At 39.7% G+C, this 22,201-nt stretch overlaps 2 pseudogenes; one reads left to right on the forward strand and one right to left on the reverse strand.

The window, feature by feature from the left end:
* Positions 1–2,652: 2,652 nt before the first annotated feature.
* LOC101147782 (lupus La protein-like) lies at positions 2,653–3,754 on the reverse strand (annotated as a pseudogene).
* A 6,395-nt stretch (positions 3,755–10,149) lies between these two features.
* Positions 10,150–12,027, forward strand: LOC101144288 (rac GTPase-activating protein 1-like; annotated as a pseudogene).
* Positions 12,028–22,201: the final 10,174 nt, after the last annotated feature.

Here is a 22,201-nt window from a genome sequence, read left to right on the forward strand (position 1 = left end):
GATTTTTACATCTCTTATACATACTATCAAATATACTTTTTTCTCACCTATATTTTTGACAGAATTCAGAGAGACATCAGTTCAAGACTGAATTCTCAAGCAGATACTCTCCTATGTAGGCTAAAAAAATGATCAGTTTGCTTTATATGTGAAATATACTGGTAGCAAAGTTGATATTTAACTATAAAAATCTGGGAGAATGACTTGTGCTTTTGGTTGAAAAGAGCACTGAATTGTAAGTTGCAAGACTTTCCTAGAGTAGAGGGTTGATACTGCTCAAGGCAGCACAGACATCTGACAGTTTTGGCCTGGGATATTTTAAGAGATAAATGCTCTTGCTTGGTCTTGATGAGAAAAGAAGTTTGCTTAGAATGTCTTATTTTGAACATTACTTCCAATTGGACAATTTGCTATCAAGTTGATTTTTGCCGAATTATTACAGAAATTATTCTGGTTATTACAGAAATTACTTAGGCCTACATTTTATCATCACCAACTTCAACATCAACAGCACATCATATGCAATGACATATTTATCAAATGATTTCTAGGTATAAAGCTACATATTAGATTATAGGGGTTTACAGAATATGTCAAAAATATGGACTTTGAAGATCTTTTAGTAAATTTAAATTTTGCTTCCTTAAGCATATGTTTCATAAGACTCTTATACACAATCTCTATTAAACAATCATTTGGTGAAGAGGGAAAGTGTATGCAAGACCTGTCTATTCATGACTCCAAAATATGTATTATTTAATTCAAAAAAGTGTATGTATTTATGAGAAGGATTTTTATTAATGTAAAAATAACTATTATACTTTTAATATCACATTAAAAAACAGTCAAATCTGACAGGCTAGATTTATAGATGTTGAATCTCCCCCACTCCAAAACCATTACACATACATATATTTATGTAAATATTCAGATGTTTGCCATTATGTAGACAAATACCTGGGGGATTTAATTTATTTCATTTCATTTTGTCTTATACAGTATGATTTCCACTGCTTTAAAAATTATATGCACTTGCACATTTGTAAAAGTAATTTTAATAGTTAATCATCTCTGAGAGTAACCTGTATTTTAATTGTTGAAACTTAACCAAAATAAGATATTGTCTCAGCTAGGGCTTGTCATTTGTGTATTTAGTGTTAAGATAGGAATGCTAGTGTCTCTTTAATTAATTGGAAATAGATGGAGGCTAAAAATGAAGGTTTTTCTTTGAAACTGAATTAACTTGGGAATATTTGTTGTTAAAAACTTCTTTTTGCCCAAAATAACTCATTTTGTATTATCTGAAAATATATAATTTCTGGTCATGTGTATGTTTAAAATAGAAAATTTTGAGGAAAAATGGAAATAGGGTGGAAAAGTACTCGGTAAACAGTAGTAACCAAATATTTGCACTCCAGATTTGTGTTTTCTCTGGCACAGAGTAGATCTTTTGGGAAATATATATGAAAGTGGATTAAGTTTGACTACCCTTATGTAAGCCACATCTGGATGAGAACAGTTACAAAGAGTTTGGTCTCTAAGTTGATTCATACCCAGTGGGTCAACTTCTGCAAAATTCCATAACGGCGTATTAGTATTAGAATAGTGAATAAAATGGGAAAGTTTTACATGTATACTTATTATCTTGCTCAGTATTTTATCTCACTTGTTCTAGAATTTTCTGTAAACCCTGCTACTGGGTTTGAAGAGTTTTAGTCATCCTTTAACAATTTTTAAAAATTTAGCTTCTAGATTCCATTTGGTAAGGAAATCAATATGGGAAGTATTGCTAAAATCTTATAATATGAAAAGAGATCCACTAATATAGCTTATGGTTATTAGATTTGGGCTTTTAATCATGGAATAATCTTATGTATTGGTGTAAGAGTTGATGAATGACTTTAGCTGTGTGAATATGTAATAGTGAAACTGCAAATATTTTGCATCCCTTTTGTGACCTAATTTACAGACATTTAAATTGTGTTGCAGTTCTGCTTTGCCGTTTAATAAAAAGCTATTTCAGAAAAAAAATTATATGCACTTGCATATACATATACATATATAGATAGACATGAACTTGCCTCCATATACATGGAAGATGTCTGGAAAACAACATAAAAAACTGTTAGTGGAAGTTACTTTCGGGAAGTAATTTGTAGGTGATGAAGGATTTTGTTTTGCCTATTTTTATTTTGGGAATTAGACAAATATATATGAATGCGAGAGAATAGTTTAATGAGCCAACATACCATTATCCAGCTTCAGCAATCATATATTCCTTATTGCTCTTGTTCTGTTTCATTTATCACTTGCCAAACCCTGTAGATTATTTTGTTTTTGTTTTTTAATAAAGAATATATTTTATTAGCTTTTACTAACATATTATCATATTACAAAGGCAATTTAAGGGAAGACTCTTCCTTTCGATACTTGAATAATCTGAAACAACACAAACAGAACTATGCATTTTTAAAAAATCCTCATTTGGATAACAAAAAAAGACAAGCTAAACAACAAAAAAACTTCTCCTTTCTCACATATGGACATTGAAGTGGACCTAATTTTTTTTTCATTTTAAAAGTGCCCCAAAACAAAAGCAGCTTAAAACCTAATAAAATGAATAAAAAATGTGTTTACCAAACTACTGGTTTACTAAGCTACTGACACCATTTTCTGTTGTTTTGATGCAGGTTCTTCCGTCTGTTTCTTCTCTTGCTCATTTCACTAGTCTACTAGCACCATTTTCATCCTGTTCACCAACATTAGCAGATTTGGTTTTTTTTTAACCTTGAAACATACTTTTCCTTTAGCAGACCCAGGCCAGACAGCTTAATTACCCTTTCCTCTTCCTTTAAATCTGCAACCTTTCTACTTCTATTCGTTTAGGGATTCTTGTGCTGGTCTTCTAAGATTTTTTTCAATGCTTCTTTTTCCACCTCTCCTTCTAGTACTTCCCAATTCACTTCTTTGTTCTTGATTGTAGGTTACCGTTACTTGCATCTTTGGCTTCACCCAATACTTCCTTGACATTTACTTTAATTAGAATTATTCCATCCCCTGTTCTGCTCCTCTGACAAGGTCTATTCATTTTCTTTCACCGTGATTTCAGAAAAGAATGTGTAAATCTTCTCTACAGGTTTGATCATCTAAGTCACCTGAAAATTTCAGCAAGCATCCAATCTTTTCTTCTAGATATTTCATTCAGCATCTTCTTCTAACTTTTGTTTTTCTTCTCACTCTTGGTTAGCTCTTAATTTAGCTTCCACTTCATTTTGTTCTCTTTCTTCATTTTTTTTTTTTTTTTTTTTTTTTTGGCAAAGTAATCTTCCTTGAAAAGTATTAGCAGGTCTGCGTTTTTGTATTTCTGGCCAGGGGTCTCTACAAATTTCTTGGCAGATTCAATGCTACCAAACATAGCAAAAACTGATCCCTTAAATGCTTTATGCAATGTTCCTCTCATCTGAATATTGTACTTGACCTTTATCTTTTAGCCATTCTTTTATGTCATCAAAAGTTGTATCAGTTGGGAGGCCGTTGATATAAACAGATCTGTTTTTACATCAGTTTTAGACTCATCAGTCACTTCAGGGAGGGGCTTGCATGGAGACCTTCTGAATTTAGTTTTATCTTCACTGATTTCCATGAGTTCTGACTTGGATTTTCTCAGTGCTTCTACAGTTACAGTAAAGTCTATTGTTACATGGCTTAACCTGTTGAATTTCATTATCTTCAAAGGTACCCAGCTTTCAATCATAGCGCACTGCAGCCTCAAACTCCTGCGGTGAAGAGATCCTCCCACCTCAGCCTCTGTAGTAGCTGGGAGTATAGATGTTCACCATTGCACAAAATATGCCACGGCCGGGTGCAGTGGCTCATGCCTGTAATCCCAGCACTTTGGGAGACCAAGGAAGGAGGGTCACTTGTGGCCAGGAGTTTGAGATCAGTCTGGCGAATATAGTGAGACCCAATCTCTCTATATAAATAAAATAAAATATGCAACAACTTCTCCATATCATCAAATACTTAATCGATGTTCACATTTCCCCAATTATCTCATGCCTTTTTTGTCATTATTTTATTCTAATCGTGAGCCAAGCTAAGTCTACCTGTTGCATTTAATTGATTTAGATCTCTTTTTAATCTGTAACAGTTCCTTCTTTTTTTTGTCATTTATTTAACAATGAAGTCAGTTATTTGTTGTGTAGAATGTCTCATATTCTGGATTTTAGAGATTGTATACCTGAAGAGTTATTTAATATGTTTCTGCATTTCCTGCATTTCCTGTAGAGGTTTGATCAGATTCAAGTTTATATATATATATATATATTTTTTTTTTTTTTTTTTTTTTGAGAATGGGTCTCATTCCATCACCCAGGCTGGAGTGCAGTGGCACAATCTTGGCTCACTGCAACCTCCACCTCCTGGGCTCAAGCGATCCTCCCACCTCAGCCTCCCACATAGCTGGGACTACAGGTGTGTACCACCATGCTGGGCTAATTTTTGTATTTTTTGGTAGAGATGGGGTTTTGCCATGTTGCCCAGGCTGGTCTTGAACTCCTGACTCAACTGATTTCCCCCCTCGGCCTCCCAAAGTGCTGGGATTACAGGGGTGAGCCACTGCATCCAGCCAGATTAAAGATTTATTTCAACGTTTTTTTGGCAAAATATATTTCAGAGGTTGGCATCTGGCTAGTCTAGAATGGTCTCAGTTGGATCAATTCAGCTCTACTCCATGTGGTCTCTCCTCTTTCCAGGGGGTGACCCCAGGTTTATTCCTGTAGAGATTGCAGGGTGTTCAAGGAAGGCTGATATTGTTTAGCTGTGTCCCCACTCAAATTTCATCTTGAACTGTAGTTCCCATAATCTACATGTGTCATGGGAGGGACCTGGTGGGAGGTAGTTGAATCATGGGGGCAGTTACCCTCATGCTGTTCTCATGATAGTGAGTTCCCAAAAGATCTAATGGTTTTATAAAGGGCTTTTCCCCTTTGCTTGGCACTTCTCCTTACTGCCACCATGTGAAGAAGTACGTGTTTGCTTCCCCTTCCACCATGATTTTAAGTTTCCTGAGGCCTCCCCAGTCCTGCAGAACTGTGTCAATTAAACTTCTTTCCTTTATAAATTACCCAATCTTGGGCAGTTCTTTATAGCAGTGTGAGAATGGACTAATACCATAAATTCGTACTGAGTAGTGGGGCACTGCTGTAAAGATACCCCAAAATGTGGAAGCAAATGTAAAACTTGGTAACAGGCAAAAGTTGGAACAGTTTGAAGGGCTCAGAAGAAGAGAGGAAAATGTGGGAAAGTTTGGAACTTCCTAGAGACTTGTTGAATGGCTTTGACCAAATGCTGACAGTGATATGGACAATGAAATCCAGGCTGAGGTGGTCTCACATGGAGATGAGGAACTTCTTGGGAACTGGAGTGTATTATTCCGTTTTTACGCTGCTTATAAAGACATACCCGGTACCAGGAAGAAAAAGAGGTTTAATTGGACTTACAGTTCCACATGGCTGGGGAGGCCTCAGAATCATGGCAGGAAGCAAAAGGCACTTCTTACATGGTGGAGGCAAGAGAAAATGAGAGAGATGCAAAAGTGGAAATCCCTGATAAAACCATCAGATCTCATGAGACTTATTCCCTGCCACGAGAACAGTATGGGAGAAACCGCCCCCATGATTCAAATTATGTCCCACCGAGTCGCTACCACAACACATGAGAATTATTGGAGTACAGTTCAAGATGAGATTTGGGTGGGGACACAGAACCAAACCATATCATGGAATAAAGGTGACTCTTGCTATGCTTTAGCAAAGAGACTAGTGGCATTTTGCCCCTGCCCTAGATATCTGAAGAACTTTGAACTTGAGAGAGACAATTTAGGGTATGTGGTGAAAGAAATTTTTAAGTGGCAAAACCTTCAAGAGAAAGCAGAGCATAAAAGTTTGAAAAATTTGCAGCCTGATGATGCACTAGAAAAGAAAACCTCATTTTCTGGGGAGAAATTCAAGCCAGCTGCAGAAATTTGTATAAGTAATGAGGAGCTGAATGTTAATCACCAAGACAATGGGGAAAATGTCTCCAGGGCATATCAGAAACCTTCACGGCAGCCCCTCCCATCATAGGTCCAGAGGCCTAGAAAGGAAAAATGGTTTTGTGGACCAGGACCAGGGACCTCCTGCTCTGTGCAGCCTCAGGACATGATGCCCTGAATCCCAGCTGCTTCAGCTCTAGTCGTGGCTAAAAGGTGCCAACATACAGCTCAGAGAATGTTGCTTCAGAGGGTGCAAGCCCTAAGCCTTGGCGGCTTTCACTTGGTGTTGGGCATGTGGGTGCACAGAAGTTCAAGAATTGAGGTTTGGGAACCTCTGCCTAGATTTCAGAGGATGTATGGAAATGCCTGGATGTCTAGGCAGAAGTTTGTTGCAGGACTGGAACCCTCATGGACAGCTTCTGCTAGGGTGGTTCAGACGGGAAATGTGGGGTTGGGAGCCACCCCACAGAGTCTCTACTGGGGCACTGCCTTGTGGAGCTATGAGAAGAGGGCCACCATCCTCCAGATCCCAGAATGGTAGATCCATTGACAGCTTGCATCGTGTGCCTGGAAAAGCCACAGACACTCAACGCCAGCCATGAAAGCAGCTGAGAGGAGGCTGTATCCTGCCAAGCCACAGAGGCAGAGTTGCCCAAGGCTATGGGGGCCCTTCTCTCACATCAGTGTGACCTAGATGTGAGACATGGAGTCAGAGGAGATCATTTTGAAACTTTAAGGTTAATGACTTCCCTATTGGATTTGGGACTTGCATGAGGCCTGTAGCCCCATTGTTTTGGCCAATTTCTCCCATTTGGAATGGGTGTATTTACCCAATGCCTGTACCCCCATTGTACCTAGGAAGTAACTAACTTGCTTTTCAATTTTACAGGCTTATAGGCAGAAGGGATTTGCCTTGTCTCAGATAAGACTTTGCACTTGAACTTCTGTATTAATGTTGCAATGAGTTAAGACTTTGGGGAACTATTGGGAAGGTATAATTAGTTTTGAAATGTGAGAACATGAAATTTGGGAGGGGATAGGGGTGGAATGATATGGTTTGTCTGTGTCCACACCCAAATCTCATTTTGAATTGTAATTCCCAACATCCCCACATGTCGTGGGAAGGACCCACTGGGAGGTAATTGAATCATGGGAGCAGTTATCCTTATGCTGTTCTTGTGACAGTGAGGGAGTTCTCATGACATCTGATGGTTTTATAAGGGGCTTTTCCCCCTTTGCTCGGTGCTTCTCCTTCCTGCCGCCATGTGAAGAAGGACATGTTTGCTTCCCCTTCTGCCATAATTCTAAGTTTCCTGAGGCCTCCGCGCCCTGCAGAACTGTGAGTCAATTAAACCTTTTTCCTTTATAAATTACTCAGTCTTGGGCAGTTCTTTACAGCAACATGAGAACAGACTAATACAAAGGCAGAAGAAACTCACAAGTGCTTTTTCAAGCCCTTGCTTACTGTCTGTGGGCCAAAGGAAGTCACATGACTGAGTTCAAAGTTGTAGTGTGAGAGACTGGATGCAGAGAGGTCAGTAACTGGGGCCTTTATAAGCTAACATATAATACAATATCAGGTTGTCTATTTTGTCATATTAAATTGATCAGTAGATTCAGATGTTGCCTTCTCAATATGCCTATCTTTCAGGTAATGATGATACACCAATTCTATCATTACTCCTGCATTTATTGGCCTACACTTAAATTCTTCTGTAAAGGAGCACTTACCCCCTATAAATTATTTGCTTATGCTAAAGTACAGGATGAATATGTATTTCCAGGTATTTGTTATTTTCAGAATAGTGAATTGGTACCATAGCATTCCAAGGGGGCCAATGAGTTTTTTAAAAAATTATCATTTTAAACTCATGGATTTTTAACCTATTTGAGAAATTTTGGTCCACTATAGTCATTATTCCTTTTCATACTTGATATGGTTTGGCTCTGTGTCCTCCCCCATATCTCATCTTGAATTGTACTCCCATAATTCCCATGTGTTGTGGGAGGGACCCAGTGGGAGATAATTGAATCATGGGGGCGGTTTCTCCCATACTGTTCTCATGGTAGTAAATAAGTCTCACAAGATCTGATGATTTGATAAGGGGAAACATGTTTAGCTTGGCTCTCATTCTCTCTCTTTCCTGCTGTGATGTAAGATGTGCTTTTTGCCTTATGCCATGATTCTGAGGCGTCTCCAGCCATGTGGAACTGTAAGTCCAATGAAACTTCTTTCTTTGGTAAATTGCCCAATCTTGGGTATGTCTTTATCAGTAGTGTGAAAACTAACTAATACAATATTCAAGCTGCCCCATCTTTTCCTAGTGGCAGTACCTTCAATTAGGCTCCTGTGTCTTTTTGATGTGATCCGAGATAGCCTTGTTGCTTCCTTATATGGCTAGATCTTCCAAGCTCATCCTGCTGCAGAGGTGGATTCAGCTGTTTCTCCAGAGAGTTCTGGTTCCTTTTACTGGGGAATATTTAAAGACCGCACAATATGGATTCTAGGAGATAGGAGCGTTAAACAACAGATTCTGTGTGAACAACATTGCAGTCTTGCAAATGTGGTAGACATGTAGGTGTAATTTGTTTGTTTTCTTTTGTAATATACTAACCTCCGCTTCATTCTTCTGGGAACAGCATTTCATCTTTTGGGAAATTGCTTTTTTTCTCACTTTAGTCATTTGTTTTTAGTCATCACACTCTGCCTCTCCAGGTCTAAGCATAAGCATGTCACCAAAGTCCTCTGCCAGAATCTTTTGAACTGGAACAGGAGAAATAATTAAGTTACCAATAAAATTTTGAGAGGTGCTGGAGCTGTCCATCAGCCATAATATCTACTGTGTGTAGGAGGCTGGTTTGATATCCCATATGGTTTGGCTCTGTGTCCCCACACAAATCTCATGTTGAATTGTAATTCTCAATGTTGGGAGAGGGACCTGGTGGAAGGTGATTGGATCATGCGGCAGATTTCCCCCATGCTGTTCTCATGATAGTGAGTTCTCACAAGATCTGATGGTTTAAAAGTGTGTGGCACTTCTCCTCTTGTACACTCTCTCTCTCTTCTGCTACCATGTGAAGAAGGTGCTTGTTTCCCCCTTCACCTTCCGCTGTGATTGTACGTTTTCTGAAGCCTCACAGTCATGCTTCCTATACAGCCTGTGGAACTGCGAGTCAGTTAAACCTCTTTTCATAAATTACCCAGTCTCAGGTAGTTGTTTATAGCTGTGTGAGAACAGACTAATATAACATCCTTGGTGAATTCAGTGTCTATGGGGATATTCCATCTATTGCCTCTACCTCAGATATCTCTAACTTTCTCAAATGTGTTGGCTTGGACTTGTTGCCACTTTAGCCTCTCACTCCCATTACCATTATCTTAGAATGTTTCATTAACTGGAACTGCTCTGCCTCTGAAATTGTAACACTTGCAGCCACCTCACTGATCACAATCATTTCTTTCACCAGTGCTCTCACTTTGGTATTTATGATTCACAAATTTTATACCCTACTGAGATCGCTGGTCCCCTAACGTCTCAGGGTTCCTCCTATCTTCCCTTTCCAGCCTACCCTACAAAATGCATATCTTTACTCATGCTCATTGTTCCTGGGTTCTTTTTCCAGAGCCTGCCTGCAGAAATGTCACTATAAAACAGTCCAACTCTCCCTTCTAGTCTTGGGTCCTTTTGGAGAAAAGTACACAATAGTATGTGCCTATTAAAAAGCCACTAAAAATTCATGGTCTGAGGCCTCAGCTGAGATCTGTGTTGTCTGGCACTTTCCTCTCTGATATGGTTAGGCTTTGTGTTCCCATACAAATCTCATCTTGAATTGTGATCCCCATAATCCCCAGGTGCAGAGGGAGAGACCTGGTGGGAGGTGATTGGATCATGGGGGCGCTGTTCCCCATGCTGTTCTCCTGATAGTGAGTTTTCAGGAGATTTGATGGTTTTATAAGTGTCTGATAGTTCCTCCTTCTCACGCTTGTTCTCTCTCACCTGCCGCCATGTTAAGATGTGCGTCAGGAGCTGGCCCCGCGGCCACTGCTCTGCCCTTGATTGAGGCGCAGAGCAAAGTGAACGGTTGCCCAGGTGAGGCCGGGCTGACTGAAAAAGATGGATACTACTATGCTGAATATGCGGAATCTGTTTGAGCAGCTTGTGCGCGGGGCGGAGATTCTCAGTGAAGGAAACGAACTCCAATTTATCCAGTTGGTGAAGGACTTTGAGGATTTCTTTAAAAAGTGGGAGAGGACTGACTATGAGCTGGGGAAATACAAGGATCTTTTGATAAAAGCAGAGACTGAGTGAAGTGCTCTGGATGTTAAGCTGAAGCATGCACATAATCAGGTGGATGCAGACATCCAAACGGAGAGCTGAGGCTAACTGCGAAAAGCTGGAGTAACAGATTCAGCTGATTCGAGAGATGTTCCTGTGTGACATATCTGGCCGCATTCAACTAAGCGGGGAGCAAAAATCAGCTTTGGCTTTTCTCAACAGAGGCCAACCATCCAGCAGCAATGCTGAGAAGAAAAGACTTTAAATTGGCGATGAATCTGGTTCCATTTTATCAGGTATCAGCTTTGACAAGACTGATGAATCACTGGATTGCGACTCTTCTTTGGTGAAGACTTTCAAGCTGAAGCAGAGAGAAAAGAGGTGCTCTAGTAGCCAACAGTTTGTTGATGGTCCCTCTGGACCTGTAAAGGAAACTCGTTCCATTGGCTCCACAGTAGACCAGGGGGAATGAATCCATAGTTGCAAAAACTACAGTGACTGTTCCCAATGATGGCGGGCCCATCAAAGCTGTGTCCACTATTGAGACTGTGCCATACTGGACCAGGAGCCAAAGGAAAACAGGTACTTTACAACCTTGGAACAGCGACCCCACCCTGAACAGCAGGCAGCTGGAGCCAAGAACTGTGACAATGTGGGCACGCCACAGAGTAACAGAGGGATGTGCCTGCATGACTTTGTCTCTAAGACGGTTATTAAACCTGAATTCTATGTTCCATGTGGAAAGCAGATAAAATTTGGGAAACTATCTCTGAAGTGTCAGGACTGTTGTGTGATCTCTCGTCCAGAATGTCAGGACCACTGTCCCCTTCTCTGCATTCCTACCCTGATAGGAACACCTGTCAAGATTGGAGAGGGAATGCTGGCCGACTTTGTGTCCCAGACTTTTCCAATGATCCCCTCCATTGTTGTGCACTGTGTAAATGAGATTGAGCAGAGAGGTCTTACTGAGACAGGCCTGTATAGGATCTTGGGCTGTGATAGCACAGTAAAAGCTGAAGGAGAAATTCCTCAGAGTGAAAACTGTACCCCTCATCAGCAAAGTGGATGATATCCACGCTATCTGTAGCCTTCTTAAAGACTTTCTTCGAAACTTCAAAGAACCTCTTCTGACCTTTCGCCTAAACAAGCCTTTATGGAAGCAGCAGAAATCACAGATGAAGACAACAGCATATCTGCCATGTACCAGGCTGTTGGTGAACTGCCCCAGGCCAACAGGGAAACATTGGCTTTCCTCATGATTCACCTGCAGAGAGTGGCTCAGAGTCCATATACTAAAATGAATGTTGCCAATCTGGCTGAAATCTTTGGCTCTACAATAGTGGCCCATGCTGTGCCCAATCCAGACCCAGTGACGATGTTACAGGACATCAAGTGTCAACCCAAGGTGGTCGAGCGCCTGCTTTCCTTGCCCCTGGAGTACTGGAGTCAGTTCACAATAGTGGAGCAGAGAACATTGACCCCCTACATGTCACTGAAAACTCAAATGCCTTTTCAACACCAGATATTAAAGTGAGTTTACTGGGACCTGTGACCACTCCTGAACATCAGCTTCTCAAGACTCCTTCATCTAGTTCCCTGTCACACAGAGTCTGTTCCACTCTCACAAAGAACACTCCCAGATCTGGGAGCAAAAGCAAGTCTGCCACTAACCTAGGAAGGCAAGGCAACCTTTTTGCTTCTTCAATGCTCAAGTGAAGTCACATCTGCCTATTACTCCCAGCATTGATTGACTATAAGAAAGGACACACCTGTACTCTCTGCTCTACAGCCTCCTCTTCTCATTACTATTTTTAGCATTCTCCAGGCTTTTACTCAAGTTTAATTTTGCATGAGGGTTTTACTAAAATTTTATGTATCTCCCCTTCCTTCTCCTCGAGTCACATAATATCAGTACCTTGTTCTGGTCACTGTTGGGAGCTTTTAGATGAGACATCTTTCCAGGAGTAGAAGGGTTAGTATGGAATTGATTGTGATTCTTTTGGGGGAAGGGGGTTATTATCCCTTTGGCTTAAAGCCAAATGCTGCTCATGGAATGAACGATCTTTCTCTAGTTTCATTCAAACTGATTTCCATGAGACAATGACAGAAACCCTACCTATCTGATAAGATTGGCTTGTCTCAGGGTGGGAAGTGGGAGGGTGGGGCGAAGAAAGGATTACACCAGAAGATTTAGGATGCCTCCTTCTAAGAACTGGAAGTTCTCATTCCCCATTATGAACTGAGCTATAATATGGAGCTTTCATAAAAATGGGATGCATTGAGGACAGAACTAGTGATGGGAGTATGCGTAGCTTTGATTTGGATGATTAGGTCTTTAATAGTGTTGAGTGGCACAACCTTGTAAATGTGAAAGTACAACTCGTATTTATCTCTGATGTGCCATTGGCTGAACCTTGGGTTAATTTGGGGTCAAAGTCAGTTTTTCTTTTAAAATTGAATTCATTCTGATGCTTGACCCCCATACTCCCAACCTTGTCCAGTGGAGCCCAACTTCCAAAGGTCAATATGTCGTCCTTTGGCATCCCAACTAACAATAAAGAATAGGCTATAAGGGAAGATGGTCAATATTTTCTGTGGTAAGAAAAGCCACAGTCATTTTTTCTTTGTACTTTGGATGCTGAAATTTTCCCATGGAACACAGCCACATCTAGACAGATGGGAGGTTTTTCTTCTGTTAAAATTATTCTTAATTTCTGTAAAAATGATTTTCTTCTATAGAATGTTTGACTTCATATTGACCCTTATCTGTAAAACACCTATTTAGAATAATATTTGGAAAAAAGTAAACAGCTTTTTCAAAATAGAAAAAAAAAAAAAAAAAGATGTGCCTCTTCCCCTCCTGCCATGATTGTTGTAAGTTTCCTGTAAGTTACAAAGTTTCCGGTTGTAAGCCTTCCCAACCCTGCGGAACTATGAACCAATTAAATCCCTTTTCTTTACAAATTATCCAGCATTGGGCAGTTCTTTATAGCCGTGTGAAAACAGAATAATACATTCTACATTATCTTACTTCTCAGATGGCTATTTCAGACCTTCCCCTAGCTCCTCTCCTCACTACAGCTTACTCTAGTCTCTTGCCCTCAATCTCAGCTGATGACCTCATTTTTAACTTTCTGTTAACAATGACTCTGATTTGCTTTTAAGTGTCAGACACTGAGCAAGATGTTTTGAATGCATTATCGTATTTACACATCAAAATAGCGCTATGAGTTAGGGATAAATATCCCATTTCACCTAAGAGAAAATGCATTCTAAGAGAGGTTAAACAACTGTCCCATGAGTGTCCAGTATACTTCTATAACAAACCACCCCAGTTTATTGGCTTAAAATAATTAACTAGAATAATATCTTATGAGTTCTGGGTCCATTGGCTGGTTCTGCTGCTCTGGACTGGACTCAGTCATGCATCTGCTGTCAGCTGGCAGGTCAGCTGGGATCTTGGGACAATCCTGCTTTATTCTATGTGGTCTCTTATCTCCTTCCATGGGCTACACCAGGTCTATTTTCACAGAAACCACAAGAGTCCATGAAAGGAAGTAGAAACACCCAAATGTCCTTCAAGCCTCTGCTTGCTGTCCTATGGGCTGAAGGAAGTCCCACGATTGAGCCCAGAGTCAGAATGAGAGTGAACTACAAAATTGTAGGGGGGAGGGAACTCATAAATTTGGACTATAAATGAAATTGATCTACCACACATAGCTAATCAGTTGTACAGATGAATTTCAAACCCAGATCTCTTAACACAGAGCCCATTTTCTTTCCTCTATTCTCACGGCTTCTTCACCAAAAAAACCCCAGAAATCATGAGGCAAGAATTCTAATGTTTTTCTTCCCCCTCCCCACAAAGTCTCTCTGAATCCATATATTTTTATCTCTTTTCTCTCATGTGAGGAAAAACTTTGCCCCTTCTTTGTTCAATTTTAATTGCCCCACTTGGACTATGGATCCTACTTCTTCCTTCCTCCTCAAGAACTTTGCTTCCTCAAACACCCCCATATATCCTTGATCTTCAGCCTCTCCTCTGCAGTGCCCCTTTTCTCTCATCATATAAATATCCTTGACTCTTTCTTTTAACCACATGATTTCCTTTAGCTTTCCCTTTGTGTTTCTTCAACCTCCCCCTCTCCACCTTTTACCTTCTATTGGCATTCAGCAGTCCATAAACTAGTTTCTGGCTCCCTTGCCCCCATGAAAAGAGGCTCTTGCCCAAGTCACTCATGATCAAGTTACTTTTTTTTTTGGTCTGAGGCATTTTTAGAGTTAGTATATTAAGGTCGGTGAGGATAAGCTGTAGAAACCAACTCCTAAATCTTAATGGGATTACCCAATAAAAGTTTAGTTTTCATTTAGGTCATGATCTCCTCATGTATTTGCTTGTTGTCCTTCCTTGTGGTGACCCGGGGCCTTAGGCTCCTTTCATCTTGTGGCTCCACCATCTCCTATGGACTTAAGGCCCTCCACTGGAGCTCTGCATCTGGCGGCTGAGGAGTGAACAGTGTGGAAGATTGTTTGAGTTGTTAGAAGGGGACAGGGCCAGTGAGAAATTTATCCTTCTACCTTTATTCCATCGGCCATAACACAGCCTGCAAGGAAGGCTGGAACATACATTGTAGCTGTCTTCCAGTTGGAAAAATAAACTGGTAAGAATACAGCAGTTCTTTACCAACGTCTGCCATCCTTCTTTCTGACACTCTCTCCTGTGTCTTCCATGGCACCATTCTCTCTTGGTTTGTCTTCAAATCCTGGCTGCTTATTTTCAGTCACGCACAGGTCCTCTTTCTTTTATTCATTTCCTTAAATGTTGGCATCCCCCTGCACTTTGTTCTTAAGTCATTTCTCTTCTCACTAAATATTCTCCCTGGAACATTCCATAAATAACCAGCAGATCTATCTCCATCTTTTTGTTCAGACCCCGATGTAAAACCTGCTGTTCTTCCTTTAAGTCTCCATTTTGGTAAGTGGGCATCTTCCCTGGTCACCAAACCAGAAAATGAAGTGATCCTACATTCTTCCCTTATCCTCTATAACTGAGGGTCTCAGCCTCAGCACTACTGACATTTTGGGCCAGACAATTATTTGTGGTGGGAGAGGTTCTGCACATTGTAGGATGTTTAGCAGCATCCTTGGCCTTCAGCTGCTAGATACCAGTAGGGAACCCCTTCCCATGTTTATGACAATCTCAAAAAATATCCAGACATTGCCAAATGTCCCCTGGGGAGGGGGAGACTGTCTCCAGTTATCTCCAGTTAAGAACTGCCCTATAAAATCATCCAGTCCTACAGATTCAACCCTGGCAACATTTTCTTTCTTCATTTAAATCTTTTTGCTTTTCATTTTTTTTTTTTTGAGACAAAGTTTCACTCTGTCACCCAGGCTGGAGTGCAGTGGCACAATAACAGCTCACTGCAGCCTTGACCTCCTGGGCTAAAGTGATCCTCCGACCTCGGCCTCCCAAAGTGCTAGAATTACAGGTGTAAGCCACCTCGCCTGACCCATTTCATTAAATTTCACATCATTTCACCTCTAGATGTTTCCAATTGCCTCCTCTCCGGCTGTGGCAAGTTTGCTGACCCAACAGTAATTCTTGACTCAAATATTCCTTGCTACCATGCACTAAAGAAAAATGGAATACTTGTTTTTCAGCCTCATTTTCATCTAAGGATAGCCAGGTGACATGATGTTGCATGGAATATCAGGTTCATGAAGGGCAACTAGTTGAACTTAAAGGTTAACAGCAAGGCTTTGGAATCATCCAGCTTGGATCATTGCATCTCAGCCTCAACACTCTGATAGTTGTGCCGCCTTAGGAAAGTTACTTAAATTCTATGTGCCCATCAGTAAAACTGGGATGATAGTAGTACCAACCTTACAGTATTATTGTGAAGATAAATGAGTTAATATGCATAAAGTGTTTAGTATAGGCAAATCTTGTTTTATTGTTTTATTCCACTTTGCTTCATTGTGCTTCACAGAAATTGCATATTTTACAAATTGAAGGTTTGTGTCAACCCTGCATGGCTATCACTGAGTAAGGCTATCAGTACAATTTTTCCAACAGCATGTGTTCACTTTGTGTCTGTGTCACATTTTGGTAATTCTTGCAATATTTTGAAAGTTTTCATTATTATTATATCTGTTATGATGATCTGTGATCTTTGACATTATTAGTGTAATTGTTTGGGGGCACCAAGAACTGTGCCCATATAAGACAGTAAACTTAATCGATAAATGTTGTATGTGTTCTGACCACTCCACCAACTGGCTGTTGGCTGTTTTCCCACCTCTCTTTCCTATTCCCTGAGACACAACAAGATTCAGCCAATTAATAAGCCTAGTCTGTAGGTGTTCAGGTGAAAGGAAAAGTCACACAACTCTCACTTTAAATCAAAAGCTAAAAATGATTAAGCTTAGTGAGGAAGGCATGTCAAAAGTCAAAACAGGCCAAAAGCTAGGCCTCTTGCACCAAACAGCCAAGTTATGAATGCAAGTGCTACTCTAGGGAACTCACACATGATAAGGAAATAAAACAGCTTTATTGCTGATATAGAGAAAGTTTAAGTGGTCTGGATAGAAGACTGAACCAGCTACAATATTCCCTTAAGCCAAAGCTTTAACCAGAGAAAGGCCCCAACTTTCTTCAATTCTATGAAGGTTGTGGGAGGTGAGGAAGCTACAGAATAAAATCTGAAACTAACAGAAGTTGATTCATGAGGTTTAAGGAAAGAAGCCATCTCCATAACACAAAAGTGTAAAAGTGAAGTGCCAAGTGCTGATGAAGAAGCTGAAGCATGTGTTCCAGAAGATCTAGCTAAGATCATCAATGGAGGTGGCTACACTAAACAACAGGTTTTCAATGTAAATGAAACAGTCTTCTGTTAGAAGAAGATGCCATGTAGGACTTTCATAGCCAGAGAGGAGAAGTCAGTGCCTGGCTTCAAAGCTTCAAAAGACAGGCTGACTCTCTTGTTAGGGGGTAATGCAGCTGGTGACTTTAAGTTGAAGCCAATGGTCATTTACTCTTATGAAAATCCTAGGGCCCTTAAGATTTCTTTCAAAATATTACTGCTGATTGACAATGCACCTCCTCATCAAAGAGCTCTCATGGAACTATATAAGGAGATTAATGTTGTTTCCACTTTGCTAATACAATATCCCTTCTGCAGCCCATGGATCAAGGAGTCATTTCAACTTTTAAGTATTATTCTTTAAAACAATTTGTAAGGCTATAGCTGCCACAAAGATGATTTCTCTGATGGATCAGGGCAAAGTAAATTGAAAACATTCTGGAAAGGATTCACCATTCTAGATTCCATTAAGAACATTCATGATTCATGGGAAGAGGTCAAAATAATATTAAGAGAAGTTTAGCATAAGTTAATTCCAACCTTCATGCATTACTTTAAGGGGTTCAACACATTAGTGGAGGAAGTAACTGCAGATGTGCTACAAGTAGCAAGAGAACTAGAATTTAAAAATGGAACCTGAAGATGTGACTGAATTGTCCCAATCTCATGATCAAACTTGAACGGATGGGGAGTTGCTTCTCAGTGACACGCAAAGAAAGTGGGTTCTTGAGATGGAATCTACTGCTGGTGAAGATACTGTGAGCATCGCTGAAACGGCCACAAAGGATTTAGAACATTGCATAAACTCATTTGGTAAAGTAGTGGCAAGGTTTAAAAGGATTGACTCCAATTTTGAAATAAGTTCTACAATGGGTAAAATGCTATGCTATCAACTAGCATTTCATGCTATAGACAAATCTTTCCTGAAAGAAAGAGTCCATTGGTGTGGCAAATTTCATTGCTGTCTTATGTTAAGAAATTGCCACAGCTACCTCAATCCTTAGCAATTACCACCCTGGTCAGTCAGCAACCATCAATGTCAAGGCAAGACCTTCCACCGCAAAAATATTATAACTTGCTGAAAGATCAAATGAACGTTAGCACTTTTTAGCAATAAAGTATTTTTAAATTAAGGTATATATATTTTTAAAGACATAATGATATTGCACACTTAACAGACTACAGCAGAGTGTAAACATAACTTTTACATGCTCTGGAAAACAAAAAAAAATTGTGTGACCTGCTTTTTTTTTGATATTCACTTTATGGTGGTGGTCTAGAACTGAATTCACAATATCTCTGAGGTATGCCTGTACTGTGCCTGGCTGCATGGTGACTATGATATGGTGATGACAATAATCACGTAGTCACTCTTTTCCCTGCTCAATCTCAAATTTTACTACTTCACATCCTATCCCCAACCACTATTCACCTTTAATATTCAGTTCAGGGCCCAGCGCAGCAGCTCATGCCTGTAATCCCAGCACTTGGGGAGACCCAGGTGGGAGGATTACTTGACCGAGGCCAGGAATTCCAGAAGTTCAAGAATTGTGTCTGCACTCCGGTCTGGGTGACAAAGTCAGATTCGGTCTTTAAAAAAAAAAAAAAAACTCAACAACAACAAGAAAACTCAGTTCAGTGAGACTGCCTTTACTTTTTTTTTTTTTATATCCATAGGTTATTGGGGAACAGGTGGTGTTTGGTTACCTGAGTAAGTTCTTTAGTGGTGATTTGTGAGAATTTGGTGCACTCATCACCTGAACAGTATACATGGCACCCAATTTGTAGTCTTTTATCCCTCACTCCCTACTCAGACTTTCCCCCTGAGTCCCCAAAGTCCATTGTGTCATTCGTATGCCTTTGCATCCTCATAGGTTAGCTCCCATATATAAGTGAGAACATACGACGTTTGGTTTTCCATTCCTGAGTTACTTCACTTAGAACAGTCTCCAATCTCATCCAGGTTGCTGCAAATGACACTAATTCATTCCTTTTTATGGCTCAGTAGTATTCCATCATATATATACATATATATATATATGTTGGAATATATATATGGAACGTGTGTGTGTGTGTGTGTGTGTGTGTATGTATATGTATATACCACAGTTTCTTTATCCATTCATTGATTGATGGGTATTTAGGTTGGTTCCACATTTTCGCAATTGCGAATTGTGCTGCTATAAACATGCATGTTCGTATAATGACTGGTTTTCTTCTGGGTAGATACCCAGTAGTGAGATTGTTGGATCAAATGGTAGTTCTACTTTCAGTTCTTTAAGGAATGTCCACACTGTTTTCCACAGTGGCCGTACTAGTTTACGTTCCCACCAGCAGTGTAGAAGTGTTCCCTGTTCACCACATCCATGCCAACATTTATTTTTTTTTTATTATGGCCAGTTTTGCAGGAGTAAGGTGGTATCGCATTGTGGTTTTGATTTGTATTTCCCTGATCATTAGTGATGTTGAGCACTTTCTCATATGTTTGTTGGCCATTTGTATATCTTCTTTTGAGAATTGTCTATTTACGTCCTTAGCCCACTTTTTGATGAGATTGTTTTTTTCTTGCTAATTTGTTTGAGCTCGTTGTATATTCTGGATATTAGTCCTTTGCCAGATGTATAGTTCGTAAAGATTTTCTCCCACTCTGTGGGTTGTCTGTTTACTCTGCTGACTGTGCCTTTGCTGTGCAAAAGCTCAGCAGTCCCAGCTCTTTAGTCCCAGCTATTTATCTGTTTTTGTTGCATTTGCTTTTGGCTTCCTGGTCATAAAATCCTTGCCTAAGCCAAGGTCTAGAAGGGTTTTTCCAATGTTATCTTTTAGAATTTTTATCATTTCAGGTCTTAGATGTAAGTCCTTGATCCACTTGAGGTGATTTTTATATAAGGTGAGAGGTGAGGACCCAGTTTCATTCTCCTACAGGTGGCTAGCCAATTATCCCAGCACCATTTGTTGAATAGGGTGTCCTATCCCCACTTCATGTTTTTGTTTGCTTTGTCAAAGAGCAATTGGCTGTAAGCATTGGGGTTTATTTTTGGGTTCTCTATTCTATTCCACTGGTCTATGTGCCTATTTTTATACCAGTAACATGCTGTTTTGGTGACTGTGGCCTTACATAGTTCGAAGTCAGGTAATGTGATGCCTCCAAATTTGTTCATTTTGCGTAGTCTTGCTTTAGCTATGTGGGCTCTTTTTTAGTTCCATACGAATTTTAGGATTGTTTTTTCTAATTTTGGGAAGAATAATGGTGGTATTTTGGTAACAATTGTGTTTAATTTGTAGATTGCTTTTGGCAGTATAGTCATTTTCACAATACTGATTCTACTCATCCATGAGCATGAGATGTGTTTCCATTTGTTTGTGTTGTCTATGATTTTTTCCAGCAGCGTTTTGTAGTTTTCCTTGTAGAGGTCTTTCACCTCATTGGTTAGATACATTCCTAAATATTTTATTTTATTTTTTTGCAGCTATTGTAGAAGAGGTTGAGTTCTTGATTTGATTCTCAGCTTGGTCGCTGTTGATGTATAGAAGAGCTACTAACTTGTGTACATTAATTTTGTATCTGGAATCTTTGCTGAATTCTTTTATCAGTTCTAGGAGCTTTCTGGAGGAGTCTTTAGGGATTTTTAGGGAAACAATCCTATCATCAGCAAACAGCGACAGTTTGACTTCCTCTTTGCTGATTTGGATGCCATTTATTTCTTTCTCTTGTCTGATTGCTCTGGCTAGGACTCCCAGTACTACGTTGAAGAGAAATGGTGAGAATGGGCATCCTTATGTTGTTCCAGTTCTCAAAAGGAATGCTTTCAACTTTTCCCCATTCAGTACTATGTTGGCTGTGGGTTTGTCAGAGATGGATGGCTTTTATTACGTTGAGATTTGTCCCTTGTATGCCGCTTTTGCTGAGAATTTTAATCATAAAGGAATGCTGGATTTTGCTGAATGCTTTTTCTGTGTCTATTGAGGTGATCATGCAATTTTTGTTTTTAATTCTGTTTATGTGGTGTATCACATTTACTGACTTGCATGTTAAGCCATCCCTGCATCCCTGATATGAAACCCACTTGATCATGGTGGATTTTTTTTTTTTTTTTGCTGTCTTGTTGGATTTGGTTAGATAGTATTTTGTTAAGGATTTTTGCATTTATGTTCATCAGAGATAATGGTCTGTAGTTTTCTTTTTTGGTAATGTCCTTCCCTGGTTTTGGTACTAGGGTGATCCTGGCTTCATAGAATGATTTAGGGAGGATTCCCTCTTTATCTTGCGGAATAGTGTCAATAGGATTGGTACCAATTCTTTGGATGTCTGGTAGAATTCTGCTGTGAATCCATCTGGTACTGGAATGTTTTTGTCAGTAAATTTTAAATTGCCATTTCAATCTCACTGCTTATTATTGGTCCGTTCAGGATATCTAATTCTTCCTGATTTACGCTAGGAGGGTTGTATCTTTCCAGGAATTTATCCATCTCCTCTAGGTTTTCTAGTTTGTGTGCATAAAGATATTCATAGTAGCCTTAAATGATGTTTTGTATTTCTGTAGTGTCAGTTGTAATATCTTCCATTGTGTTTCTAATTGAGCTTGTTTGGATTTTCTCTCTTCTTTTCTTGGTTAATCTTGCTAATGGTCTATCAATTTTATTTATCTCTCCAAAGAACCAGCTTTTTGTTTCATTTATCTTTTGTATTTTTTTTGTTTGTTTCAATTTCATTTAGTTCTGCGATGATCTTGGTTATTTCCTTTCTTCTGCTGGGTTTGGGTTTTGTTCTTGTTTCTCTAGTTCCTTGAGGTGTGACCTTAGATTGTCTGTTTGTGCTCTCTCATACTTCTTGATGTAGGTATTTAGGGCTATGAACTTTCCTCTTAGCACGCCTTTGTTGTATCCCAGAGGTTTTGACAGGCACCTAATACTGGAGCTCCTAATTTTATAAAACAATTACTAATAGACCTAAGAAATGAGATAGATAGCAACACAATAGTAGTGGAGGGACTTCATACTCCACTGATAGCACTGGACAGGTCATC

The sequence above is a fragment of the Gorilla gorilla genome, chromosome 10 (genome assembly GCF_029281585.2).
Source record: "Gorilla gorilla gorilla isolate KB3781 chromosome 10, NHGRI_mGorGor1-v2.1_pri, whole genome shotgun sequence".
Lineage (NCBI taxonomy): Eukaryota > Metazoa > Chordata > Mammalia > Primates > Hominidae > Gorilla > Gorilla gorilla.